Source organism: Dermochelys coriacea, chromosome 6 (genome assembly GCF_009764565.3).
Source record: "Dermochelys coriacea isolate rDerCor1 chromosome 6, rDerCor1.pri.v4, whole genome shotgun sequence".
Taxonomy (NCBI): domain Eukaryota; kingdom Metazoa; phylum Chordata; order Testudines; family Dermochelyidae; genus Dermochelys; species Dermochelys coriacea.
Window position 1 is genome coordinate 29927324 of NC_050073.1, and position 12760 is coordinate 29940083.

Below are 12760 nucleotides of genomic sequence, written 5' to 3' on the forward strand. Positions count from 1 at the left end.
CCTGTCTGTACGCACTGCATTCGACTCCTGTCTCGTCACAGTCCAGCCCTGCGGACTCCCAGTACTCACTGCACTCAATTCCCATCCCTCTGCAGTTTAGCCCTACTGAAGTACAGTACCCGCTGCACTGTACTCCAAAGGAGAAGGTTGGACATGATACCTGAACATACACAAATCTTTAACTGTCCTGGGACCCCACCTCCTTCTGGGACCCTCCCTTCCCCCATTCCTGTCAGTGCTGATGTGTTTTTTTGTTTGTCTCTCTCCTCTGGTTGTTGTTTTTTAATAAAATAATTGTTTTGGTTTGAAAGCAATCTTTATTCCATTAATTGAAAGCAAACTGAGCCCTGCAAAGCAACAGGCAATTTTCTTACACCTTCATAGTGCATTGTCTGTACCAATAACAATCACCTCCTAGCATTACAAGCACAACACTCCCAAGCACAGCAACAAATATTAGTGGCTTTCAGCCTCAAATTGCTGCCTCAAGGCATCCCTGATCATTATGGCCCTGCACTGCGTCCCTCTAATAGCCCTGGTCTCTGGCTGTTCAAATTCAGCCTCCAGACGCTGCACCTCAGTGGTCCAGCCCTGAGTGAAGCTTTCACCCGTCCCTTTCACAAATATTACAGCGTGTACAGCACGCGGCTATAAGCATAGGAATATTGTCATTGGCCAGGTCCAGCCTCCCATATAGGTAGCACCAGTGGGCCTTTAAATGGCCAAAAGCGCATTCAACAGTCATTCTGCACTTGCTGAATCTGTTGTTGAACTGCTCCTTACTACTGTGAAGATGCTCCGTGTATGGCTTCATAAGCCACTGCATTAAGGGGTAGGCAGGGTCTCCCAGGATCATAATGGGCATTTCAACTTCCCCTATGGTGATGATCTGGTCTGGGAAGAAAGTCCCTGCTTGCAGCTTCCTGAACAGGCCTGTGTTCCCAAAGATGCATGCGTCATGCACCTTTCTGGACCAGCCTGCGTTAATGTCTGTGAAACGCCCACTGTGATCCACAAATGGCTGGAGAACCATTGAGAAATACCCCTTGCGATTAACGTACTCAGTGGCTAGGTGGTCTGGTGCCAGAATTGGGATATGCATACCATCTATTCCCACTCTGCAGTTAGGGAAGCCCATTTCTGCAAAGCCATGCACAATATGATGCACGTTGCCCAGAGTCACAGTCTGTCAGAGCAGGATGCAATTAATGGCCCTGCACACTTCCATCAACACGAGTCCAGCGGTTGACTTTCCCACTCCGAACTGGTTAGTGACCGATCGGTAGCAGTCTGGCGTAGCCAGCTTCCACAGTGCAATCACCACGCACTTCTCCAATGACAGGGCAGCCCTCATTATTGTGTCCTTGTGCCGCAGGGCTGGGGCGAGCTCATCACACAGTCCCATGAATGTGGCTTTACTCATCCGAAAGATCTGCAGCCGCTGCTCGTCATCCTAGAAGTGCACCCTCAGTAATTTCCCGAGCCCAAAAGCAGCGTTCCACTGTGCTCAGCACCTCCGTGAATGCCACAAACAATCTTGTGTCATAGCTACATCAATGTTGCACTCCTCTTGCCTTTGTAGTTTAAGGAATAACGCCACTGCCACTTGTGATGCGTTAGAGAGAGCAAGCAGCATATTGGTCAACAGTGTGGGATCCATTCCTGCAGCCGGAAGAGGCAGAGCATGCAGTACACAAACTGTTGAAAGATGGTGCCAAATGCAGACGGAAGCACAGGGATTGCTGTGATGCGAAGCAATGTATCACGGGTCATTGGGACAGGACATTGGGATTAACTGGCATTTACTTCATGTATAATTGTTTTTAAAATGTCAAAATGTGTATAAAATGTATATATTTGATTGTATCCCTCTCCCGCCCCCATTCTTCATATATTGCTTTCCTTCTTAGGGCCCAATCATGCAAACTCTTATGCCCTTGACTAATATGCATCTTTAGGCATGTTAATTGTCCCACTAAATTCATTGTCCCACTCACATGTGTAAAGGTACTCACATGCATAAGTGTTTGCAGGATTAGAAGGGCTAGCTAAGGCCTAGTCTACACACAGTTTTTGTATTGGTATAGCTGTTTGTTCAGTATGTGTAAGTCCTTCTCAGGAGCATCCTCCTATTCAGAAATAAACTATGCCAGTATAAGCACTTTAATACTGGCATAACTGCATCCACAATAGGGGAGTTGTACTGTTATACTGGTATACTTAAAGTAGTACAACTTTTGTGTGTAGACACTAACCGTAAGATTTTAAGCTCTTTGGAGCAGGGACCACGATTCAGATTCTCAGCTGGTGTAAATTGTCATAGCTCAGTTGAAGTCAATGGAGCTATGACAATTTATATCAGCTGAGGATCTGGCCCTGTGTTTTCCTATGTGTTTTTACTATGCCTAGGACAATGGAACCATGAACTCTGTTGCAGCTTCTGGGTACTACTATAAGATAAATATAAAATATTCAATAATAAATGATATGATATGGCCCTCTGTTGTATGTATTTTGGATTTCATCCCTCTATAATTTAGAATTTAAAAATATAATTTGTACTTTCTTTACTATACAGGACTTTGATTTTTGTTTCTTGTTTTAAATATTAATGCCCAGAACAGCATGACCCAGGATTAAAGATCTAGAATAGATGGTAAACAGCATGCTAACAAAATTCACAGATATTAAATGGGAAGAATTGCAAATGCCACTCAGGACGGGGACATAATACAAAGGTACTTATGTTAGAAGCATACCCAGAAAATAAAATGAGATTCAGATTAGTACATCTAAGGAAAAATAATCTGAAGCACAGATATTCAATGGGAAGGAGAAACTTGGAACAGTAATTTTAAAAAGAAAATCTAGAAGTGATAAAGACCAGGCAATGTGATGAGTTTGCATATGATATGGCAAACTAAAAGACTGATGCTGTTCTGAGCTGCATATGCAGAAGTGTTATGTCCTGAAGGAGGGAGGAAACAGGACCCTTTATGGTGTGATTACACCTGTCTGGACTATTGCATTCATTTCTGGTCCCCTCCTTAACCAAAAGGTGTTGACGAATTGGAGGGAGTTCAGAGAATTGCAACAAAGTTATTGGGGAAGGGACTGACTTGTGAGGAAAGATTAGAAGACCTAAGGGCCAAATTTGTAAAGGTATTTAGGCATCTAAAGATGCAGATATGTGGTTGAGGGATTTTCAGCAGTGCCTAGGTGCCTAACTCCTATTGATTTCAATGGGAGTTAGGTGCCTAGGCAGTTTTGAAAATCGTGTTAGACACCTATCTGTACCTATATGTTTAAAAATCTGTCCCTCAATCTGTATAGTATGTGTAAGAGATGGCTAAAGGGGGACAAACATAATAATAGTGAAACCCCCAAGAAGATAGAGGAATTATTTAGGGTTTTACATACACTAAGAAAAATTATTACTAACAGCTAGTGAAATAATTACTGTGATTGCTTAGATTTGTTTACCTTGTGTTGGGAAATTGTTTAATATTTTTAATTACTAATACAAAATGCTGATTTCCATTTTATGTTAAATCATTATAACTGTAATCATTTTAAAAAGGAATAGAACATCTTAACTCTATATTATAGTCATAGTATCTGTTTATGTTAGTCAGAGCAATAATTATTTTAAATTATTCTGACTCATTAACTTTTATCTTGACTTCATGTTGATTCCTCATCTGAGTAAGAGTTACAGGATCAGATCCTAAGATGCATAAAGGTAAGAAATAAAGGCTTTATAAAACTACTAGAAAATCTCAACAACCATATAACTATTTTGTACTACAGTACTGAGTAATATTAAGGATTTCTGTGAAATGAAGCCTTCTCTATACTCAACACATTCCAAATGTGTGGAATTCTGTCTGAAGTATTTTAAGTTTCAACAGCAAGAACTTGTGAGTCAGAAGGCTAGATCCTCTGTGCAAGTGAGCTGTGTTTGGTGCAAGACAGAGGAAGAGGTGAGGATTTCTTTAAGGTATCTTAATAGTTGTTTGATTGCAGGATTGGGCCAATACTTGGAATAAATTAGAGCAATCAATGATCAAGATCTGGAAAAATAAGAATTTTGCTGCTATTACACAGTATGTGTTTTTCTGCGCAGCTTGTAAGGTTCAGATTTTATCTGAAACATCAGTAATTCTAGCACTAACAGTTTTAGTCAAGGGTGTGTAGTTATGACAGGATAGTCTATTGCTCAATGAAAACAGGGTCATCGCTTATAGCAATGTGTAAAATGTCAGGCAGCTGTTTAGATTATACATCTTAACTTGCTTTTCAAGCATAACCACTGTAAAGCATAGCATTTTGTTTTATTTTCTTTCATTACATTAGTCATCAGGGTTGAGAGTTGTCCTGCTTTACTCTGCTTGCTTCTGATTCTCACTTGTGCAATTTGGCTCTCCAGCTGTTCTTTTTTGGAAACTGTTTATTTTTCTCACCAGTTTAACCAGTTTTAAGTTCATGGTGGCTGCTGTGGACTGGACACCATCCAAACCTTGGTTGAGCTCCTCTAATTTAGCCATAAGTGGTTTTATGAACAGTGGCTGACCTTGTAAGAGCAGAAAACCTTGACAAGATGGCACCACACTCACTTCTGTGTCAGTTTCCCCCTACAGCACAAAGAATTTTTTCACATATTTCCCTTCCCTTTTGGCATCATTAGGATTCCTCTTCTATCCACAACAGGAAGTAACAAAGTTTTCCCTTGGAGCTTCACAATCTGTAATTAAGAGCAGCCATTTGTCAGCAAGTCTGTGGAGGCCCAGAGAAGCATGTCTGGTTATTAAGGCTTCCAGGCTCCATATTGTGTACATTTATGTTTTATTTTTTAAAATTGGTTTAAACTTATATTCAAAAACATAGGCCCTGATCCTGAAAATAGATGCATTGGTGCAGACTCTTATGGTACTGGAATCCTGTGGACTTCAGTGGGGACACTGCATAAAGGTCAACACTAGTAGTGTATCTGTTTGCAGGACTGGGGCCTTAGACTGCAAGATCCTCAAGGCCAAAGAGCTCAATTCATCTGGGTGTAATTTATTTAATTTCACTGACTTTGGGATCAGTTTGGTCCACTGAGCACAACACAGTGCAAGCTTCCCCAGCCTCCAGCTCACAATGACCTCTTCAGACAATCTCCATGGTTTAGGCCAGTGGTTTTCAAACTGCGGGTTGCGACCCGGAATGTAAGGCACTGGGTTGCGGCAGCTCTGGTCAGCACTGCTGAGCGGGCCGTTAAAAGTCCCTGGCTAAGGCAGGCTAGTTCCTACCTGTTCTGACACCACGCTTTGCCCCAGAAGCAGCCAGCAGCAGGTTCAGCTCCTAGGCAATGGGGCCATTGGGCTCTACACGCTGCTCCCATCCTGAACACCGGCTCTGCCGGCCAATGGGAGATGGGGGCGGGGGGCGTGCCTACAGGCAAGAGTCATACAGAGCCGTTTGTGCACCTCCGCCTAGGAGCCAGACCTGCTGCTTGCCACTTCCGGGGCGCAGTGCGGTCCACGGTGCCAGGACAAACAGGAAGCTTAGCTTAGCACCCACACTGTGCCGCTGACTGGGAGCTGCCTGACGTAAGCCCGTGCCCCAATCCCCTGACCGAGCCCTGAGCCCCCCCAAACCCGGAGCCCCTTCTTGCACCCCAAACCCCTCATCCCCGGCCCCACCTCAGAGCCTGCACCCCCAGCCCAGAGCCCTGACCCCCTCCCACACCCTAAACCCCTCATCCTCAGCTCCATTGAGTCGTGGGCATCAACAATTTTCTTCAACTGGGTCACCAGAAAAAAAGTTTGAAAACCACTAGTTTAGGCCATTCACTCTATGGTGCCTTTGCTGAGGCTGTCAACAGGGGTGCAAACAGTGGGAGTAGCTTTTTTGATGTGGAATGTATCCACTAGGGCAAGAGTGTCAAAATGTATTCTGTGGAGAAGGCCAAATTCCATTTTTAATTATGATTCATGGGCCAAGGTATATAATTTTAGGACTACAGTAACGAACCTTCCATGATCATTATTTGATTAGTACATCATTGTCTTATTCAGCCTCACTCAGTGGAAAAATAAGCTTTCTTTTAGGACCACTGCTATTTCCCCCCTTTATTTCTCTCCCTTTCTCGCCATTCTTTATCTTTTCCCTCTCACTCATCCATATTTTTTTGGGTCTCCCCTCTGCTTTTCCTGCAGCAATTGCCAATTATTCACCACATTCCCTCTGCTATTCAGCAATTAAATAGTTAATGCTTACATTAAAGTATTGTAATTAGGCTTTAAAGTAAAAATACCTCAGTGGAATTGATGGGGTTTGAGACCATTTATACCTCTACAAGCCATTATTCCAGACTGCCTGCAAACTCAGGAAGGCAACAGTGCATTGGTTACACTTGGGCCAAATTTGGAAGGGGAACTTTGCAACTCTGAGGGCTATAAATTTATTTCTTATTTTAATCAAAAACTTAAATTCTGCAGAATCTGAAAATGTCATGCAGGTAAGATTTGGCTTATGGGCTAGGTGTTTGGCCTCTGTACAAAGAACTGCACTGCGCCTCCTATTTCTTATTTCTCCCTCAAAAAAGAGTCTACATGACTTGCCCTTTCCTTTGGCCCTTGTGAGTCATGGTGATCAGACCTTTTCTGTAAAGTGAATTTGAATATCTTGTTCAAAGTTATTACAGTGTAATTTTGCACTATTTTAACACAATGCACTGGCTATTTGTGGCAAGAACAGTCCTTATTGACTGGAGCACGAATAAAGAATGGGAAAGAAAAATACAAGACTCTTTATGGGATTCTTCAATTTAACAAAAGTATCATCATATGGAGAAACAATGCTGTTCTATTTAAGCATATTGTTGTTGTTGTTGTTTCACTCTGACATCCAAAAATCCAAAGAGCTTGTGTTTTACACCCATTTGACAAACTCTTGACTTCTTTGTTTGCAGTTACAGGTTTTTCTGCATTCTCTATGGGGGAAAATATTAGAACTTAAGATCATGCTTGTGGCTGAACTTTTAAAGTGGATGAGCAAACTTCTTAGTAGTGACAGCAAACCCATGATCTAGGAAGCATGTGGAGCAGAATTTACCAAGATGTTATTGTTTATATCAATCTTTGTTTTATTCAGTACTGTGATGATTTAAAAGCTGTTTAATCCAATACTGCTAAAGGTTTCTTAGCAGTTAATACAGATTATTTTTTAAAACTTCCTTTTACTTTGAGAAGGTAATACCAACAAGACGGGCAGAAACAGGATGAGAAAGTGAAGCAAGAAGAATTGTGTTAATTTTCAGTGTATTTTTTTAATTTGATAAAATGATTCTTGTCTTAGTGAAACTGGACTTTGGAAAGTGATTACATTTCTCACAATTTACACCAAACAAACTCCCCTCCCTGCAAAAAGAAAAGAAAAGAAAAATATTGTCAGTGAAAATGAGAAGATGAGATTCTTTGCTTGGCAAAGAAACAAATGTAAAAGTGACTGCTTTAAAAAAAAATAAAATAATTCACTGATCTACAGGCATAAGGGAATGTAAATATGTTGGGTTGGATCCTGGGATCTGGCTGAGGAACACTTGATACAAGTTAGGAGTGGGGGACAGTACACAGATGGCTGTAAACCAACTTTGAACTCCCCCAGTCTTGGGACCATTAGCATGCTCCAATTTGCACCAGTGCCAGCAGCCCTAAAAGGATACTCCAGCAGCCAGGGATCATCAGGCCCCTATGCTATCTACAGGAGGGTGTGGCATAGGAGCTGTAGGCTGGAAGGTAGGCTGTTTTAAACACAAGTATCAGCATGCAATACCCCCCCCCACCTATCAAGAACAGATTAAACTAATGGCCTCATGAATGGAGACAATGATACCTCACTTCCTAGCACAGGATTTTCCCTTTTAGTAGTACTTTAAATATATATATATATATATATATATATATATATATGTTAACAGGCAATTTTTATTTTGTTGTTGTTGATAGTTTACCTTCCTATTCACCCAAAGTTTCCATAGCCCAAAGATTGTCCTCTGGAGGCTCTCTGTGGTTTAACACCACCCGTACTGTACCTTTTGGTAAATAAAAGGAGTACTTCAGCTCTCAGCACACTAAAGAACATGAGAAGTATGTAAAAGTTTGATATTTTATGGAAGTGTTCCTGTTTATGATTTACAAAAGGAATAATTACCCTCTCATATTCTAGTGAATTTATCTGCTCTGCTGGCAAAGGAGGCTTTGTCTACACACATTTTGTGCACTATTTAATTAAATTGAAGCAACTCCCTCCCTAATATGGACACACTTAAATTGGTTTAAATGTCTTAAATGGGTTTAGTTTGTCAGTTACAAAATGGCATAAGATGAACTGCTTTAAGATGCTCTAAAACTGATATATTGGTGCCCCACACAAAGCTGTACCCATTTATCTAAATGGGAGAAAAAAAAAAAATCACACATTTTGTTTGACCTGTGCAGCTCTGCATGGGAAAGAGAGTCCCACTTCCTGAGTTGGTTGATTGACAAACTGATGCTCCAATGGGAAGCCTCTGTTCTTGGAGTCGGCAGTTAGTGGCAGTTGTTTTGGCCCAAAGGGGAGAGAGGTTCAGAACATCTCTAGAGAGAAGAAACAGTAATTAAAGGAAAAGAAGAAATAGAAGAAAAGCGAAAGAAAAGAAAAGGAAGAAAGAAGCCATGTACATTGACCAGTGCTGGCCCTAGGATACAGTGGCCACACCACTGACTTTTGTGGGATCTCAGGCCTCCACAATCACAGGTGATACTGAATAGAAGAGGAATAGGGGCTCAGACCCTACACTGATAAGACACCCAAGGAGAACCTGGATATGGATAGATACATAGCATAGAAGGATAGATCCTGTTTAGAAAAAAAGTTCTTGAGCCTTTGAGATCTGCTTAAAGTCAGGGAACATACTATGTTCCTGGTTTTAAAAAGACACGTTTTCTTTATGATATTTTTTGGTCACATAATAAAGGGAAACCTTGGGGACAGAACTGCAGAGTGCAGGCAAGATGGATATCTCGGGCTTTTAAATTTTTCACTGTGCATAGGTGCATCTAGGGGCATTCAAATGTTGTGCTTGTATATGGTGCCTCTCTATGCCTGCTCCCTACTGCTGAAATGGCTTCCTGCAAAGCCCCAATCCAGCCAGTAGTTTGTGCTATAGTAAGTCTTCCCAGCTCCCAGTTGCTGGCTGCCTCTGCTGAGGGAGAAGCTGCCAGGAAGGCAGCAGCGCTTGCTGCACATAACTTAGAGCTAATCACCAAGACTAGCTGCTTATCAAGCCCACCTCCTCAGGTCAGGCCAAACCAGGAGGGGCTGCAGTGGGAGAGGGGCCTGAGACAGGAAATGGCAGGCAATGCGGGGATGTCAACCCAAAAGTGGGAAGCCAAGCAGAGCAGGGGCAGGAGTCTGATAGGGGGCCTACTGAGCTGAAACTGAAATGGGTGGGACTACCCACTACATGTAAGAGAGAGTGCATGGGGAAGGAGGGAGGGAAGCTGGTTGGTCTGTGGTGGAGGTCTCTTGCTGTTAGGAAGAGCAGTGAAGAAAGTAACCAAAAAAACTCACCTACAGTTGGAGAAACTCACACCCTAAGGGTATGTCTTCACTAGCAACGCTAAAGTGGTGCCATCGCAGCACTTTAATGCCATCGCAGAGCTCTCCCAGCACTGGTAAAAAAAAAACAAAAAAACCCCAGCTCTGCAAGGGGAATAGCTTGCTGGTGCACTGTCTACACAGCCACTTTACAGCGCTGAAACTTGCAGCACTCAGGGAGGGTTTTTCACAATCCGAGCGAGAAAATTGCAGCACTGTAAAGTGCCAGTATATACAAGGCCTAAGATATCTTCCTCAGACCACCTTGCTCTATATCACCAGCTCCTAGCCTAGTGAAAGGTGAAATGATTATAATTGGTAAAATAGAAAACTACTTACAAGTAATGTAGTTGAATTCCCTAATTGCTGAAAAGTGTGGTGGTAAGAGATGTATTTAGGAGAATAATCCTGTGTGTGTGTGAAGAGGGTCTAAGAGTGACAATCCCAGGAGAGGTGACAATGGCTGTCCCATTTTTGTGAACAGATCCAGTAAAGGTGGCAAGTGTTATCTGGGTTTCGAGAGCTTGTGAGGCAGCAGAGCCTGCAGACAATCCCGTTCTTGCAGTGGCCAGGGTTCTTACCTAGGAGATTAGACAGCTGTTTACTTTCCTTTCACAGGGCAGCCAGGAGAACTGCTAGTGGTTTCCAGATGGAGAAGTCAGGGCAAAGCCTTCCATTGCTCTCTCTGTTATGCCCCCACTTATATGACAAAACTAACAATGGCACCCCCAGTTGGTGTGGCAGTGGGAAGGGGAAACAGGATGAGGAAGAGTTGTTAAAGGAGCCGGCTCCAATGTACCAGTGAAATGGCTCTTTGGGAGGAAGAGGCTGAGGACAGTATTCAGTTAGGCTTATAAAAAAGTGAAAATGAGAGGTAGAAAAGTGTTTAAAGTTTATGGTTTTAAGTTAAGGTTTCTGTTACTAGGATCCATCATTGCCTGGAATCATATCAAACAGCAAACAACTGGAGCATCTGGATAAGTACACATTTTAATTTCCCTTTTCTCTGTAGGCTGGGTCTGGTGTGTTTAATTCATTGTCTCCTAAACTTTTAGAAGCAAATCCTGCCCCTATTTCTCTGGGTGCAGAGGTCCTTCATGCAGCAGAATAGGTTTGATTTTGCTTTTCCAGAGATAAGGAAAACAGGATTTGGGGATGCCACTCGAGGGGTAAAAAACACAGACAGACATCAATTCTAATGGGGGCTGTCTACATGCTATCATGTAGAACTGGATAAGGGCCAAAAGATTTGCTAGATAAATTCTGTATGTTTTTCACCTTACCAAAAGGATTCAGGGGCACTGGGACTGTCACAGCTACTCTAGCCATTAGCATCAGCCACCGAATGACTCTTTAACCTGAAGGATAGGGTGAAGAAATGTGTATGGTCTTGTAAATAAGGAGAAGTTGATGATAGGTCATGGGACCTAGACTGAGCCAGCTCTGGATTATTCTAGCTTTCTCTGACTGGGAAAACAAAGTTGGTCAGTATAGCTTTGCTCAAAAGATTAGTTTTAGTTAATATAATTTGAATAAAGTGATAAAGGACCGATACTTGATTGCATTATCAGTCCAGCAAGGGCTGATAGAGATGAAGTGGAGGGCCAAAGTCAAAGCGGTCATAGAGAGGTCAGTGTGTGTCAAACGGAATGCAGAGTATATAACACGTTCACTGTGAGGTGATTTTCTAGTTTATGAGTAAGAAGTTCTTATTAAACGAGGGCTGCAAGTCAACCAATCAGAATACTGTGCCTGATGTCCCTGTGTTCTGAGAGGTTTGCAATATTTATAAGTCAAAGTAATTTGCATTTCTTTAAATAGTTAAGCTTAAATTTTCTAAAAAAGGGATTTTTTTTAAATTGGGCTAAGAGCCACTAGCCCTCCATTATGCACCCTAAAAGAGCAAAACAGGGCACAAGCCTACCATTTTCCCTCCCTGATAGGCCATCCTTAATTCAAAGGTTTACTTACACCACAAGTGGAAATGGGTTGAGTGGCTCTGCTGTATTGCCAACCTCAAATGTTCAAAATTCATGAATCCAGGTCTCAAATATCATGAGAAAAGTTTACAAACCATTTGTAATATTTTTACTGCAAACAACTTTTTTTAAAAAAAGCTGAGATTGTTACATATCACTTGCTCTCAGATCATGCTGTAGTTTCACATCTTGTCTTATAGGGCCATAACATTTAGTATTTAAAGATTATGTCTCTTCCACTTGTACTTAAGCACTCTGTACCATTTTGCTCAGCTGAACATCTAGCAATTATGTTCTTTTTAATAAAAAGTAAAGGAGTACTTGTGGCACCTTAGAGACTAACAAATTTATTTGAGCATAAGCTTTTGTGAGCTACAGCTCACTTCATCACGAAAGCTTATGCTCGAATAAATTTGTTAGTCTCTAAGGTGCCACAAGTACACCTTTTCTTTTTTTGCGAATACAGATTAACACGGCTGCTACTCTGAAACCTGTCCTTTTTAATATGGGGCATTTTGTTGTAAAACAATAAACTTACTCTGTGCTGAAACTAAAAAAAAAAAAAAAATCACGTTACTGCTGGACCTGAAATCATCATCACAAAAGTTACTGATGTATATGTCAAACAAATATGTATATCTGGGGTGCAGGGAACCAGTATATTTGTTAATTTCGAGCGTTAGTAGAAAAGATGATCTAGCGTCAATCTTCCGTTTCTTCTTCTGGTATTAAGAGAAACTTTAAAAAAAAAAATCCAATCTGCTTAGATCTTAGCCTTCTCAACGCTGCCAGTCTTTACAAGCAGTCGTGCAGTGATAGACTTTAAAAGAAGAATTAAAGGGGCTCATACACTGTCTTTGTTCTTAACGAGGCAGAGATGAAACTCCCCGCCGCTAACGGCTACCAGCAAAGTGGCATTTTACTTGGGGGGGGGGGTCTGTCGGCCTTCTTCGACTTCCGATCCTGCCACGTGTGCATAGAGCCGAGAAGCTCACTTGGAAGCGCTCTCTAGAAAAGGGGAGCGGACAATATATTTTTTGTTTGCCCTCGCGTGAGACACGTGGGTTTGGCTGGCTGGAGGCGAATCCTGCCAGGGTGCGCGCAGCTCGTCTGCTCCTTGCAACTGCGACGGGCTCAAGCCGCTGCAGGGCAGA

General features: G+C 42.1%; 1 long non-coding RNA gene across 1 annotated transcript; it reads left to right on the plus strand.

The window, feature by feature from the left end:
- The first annotated feature begins 1615 nt into the window (after window positions 1-1615).
- On the plus strand, window positions 1616-7431 carry LOC122460807. The gene is made up of 2 exons (XR_006282318.1): window positions 1616-3983; window positions 6959-7431. It is a non-coding gene; the product is annotated as an uncharacterized LOC122460807 (long non-coding RNA).
- Window positions 7432-12760: the final 5329 nt, after the last annotated feature.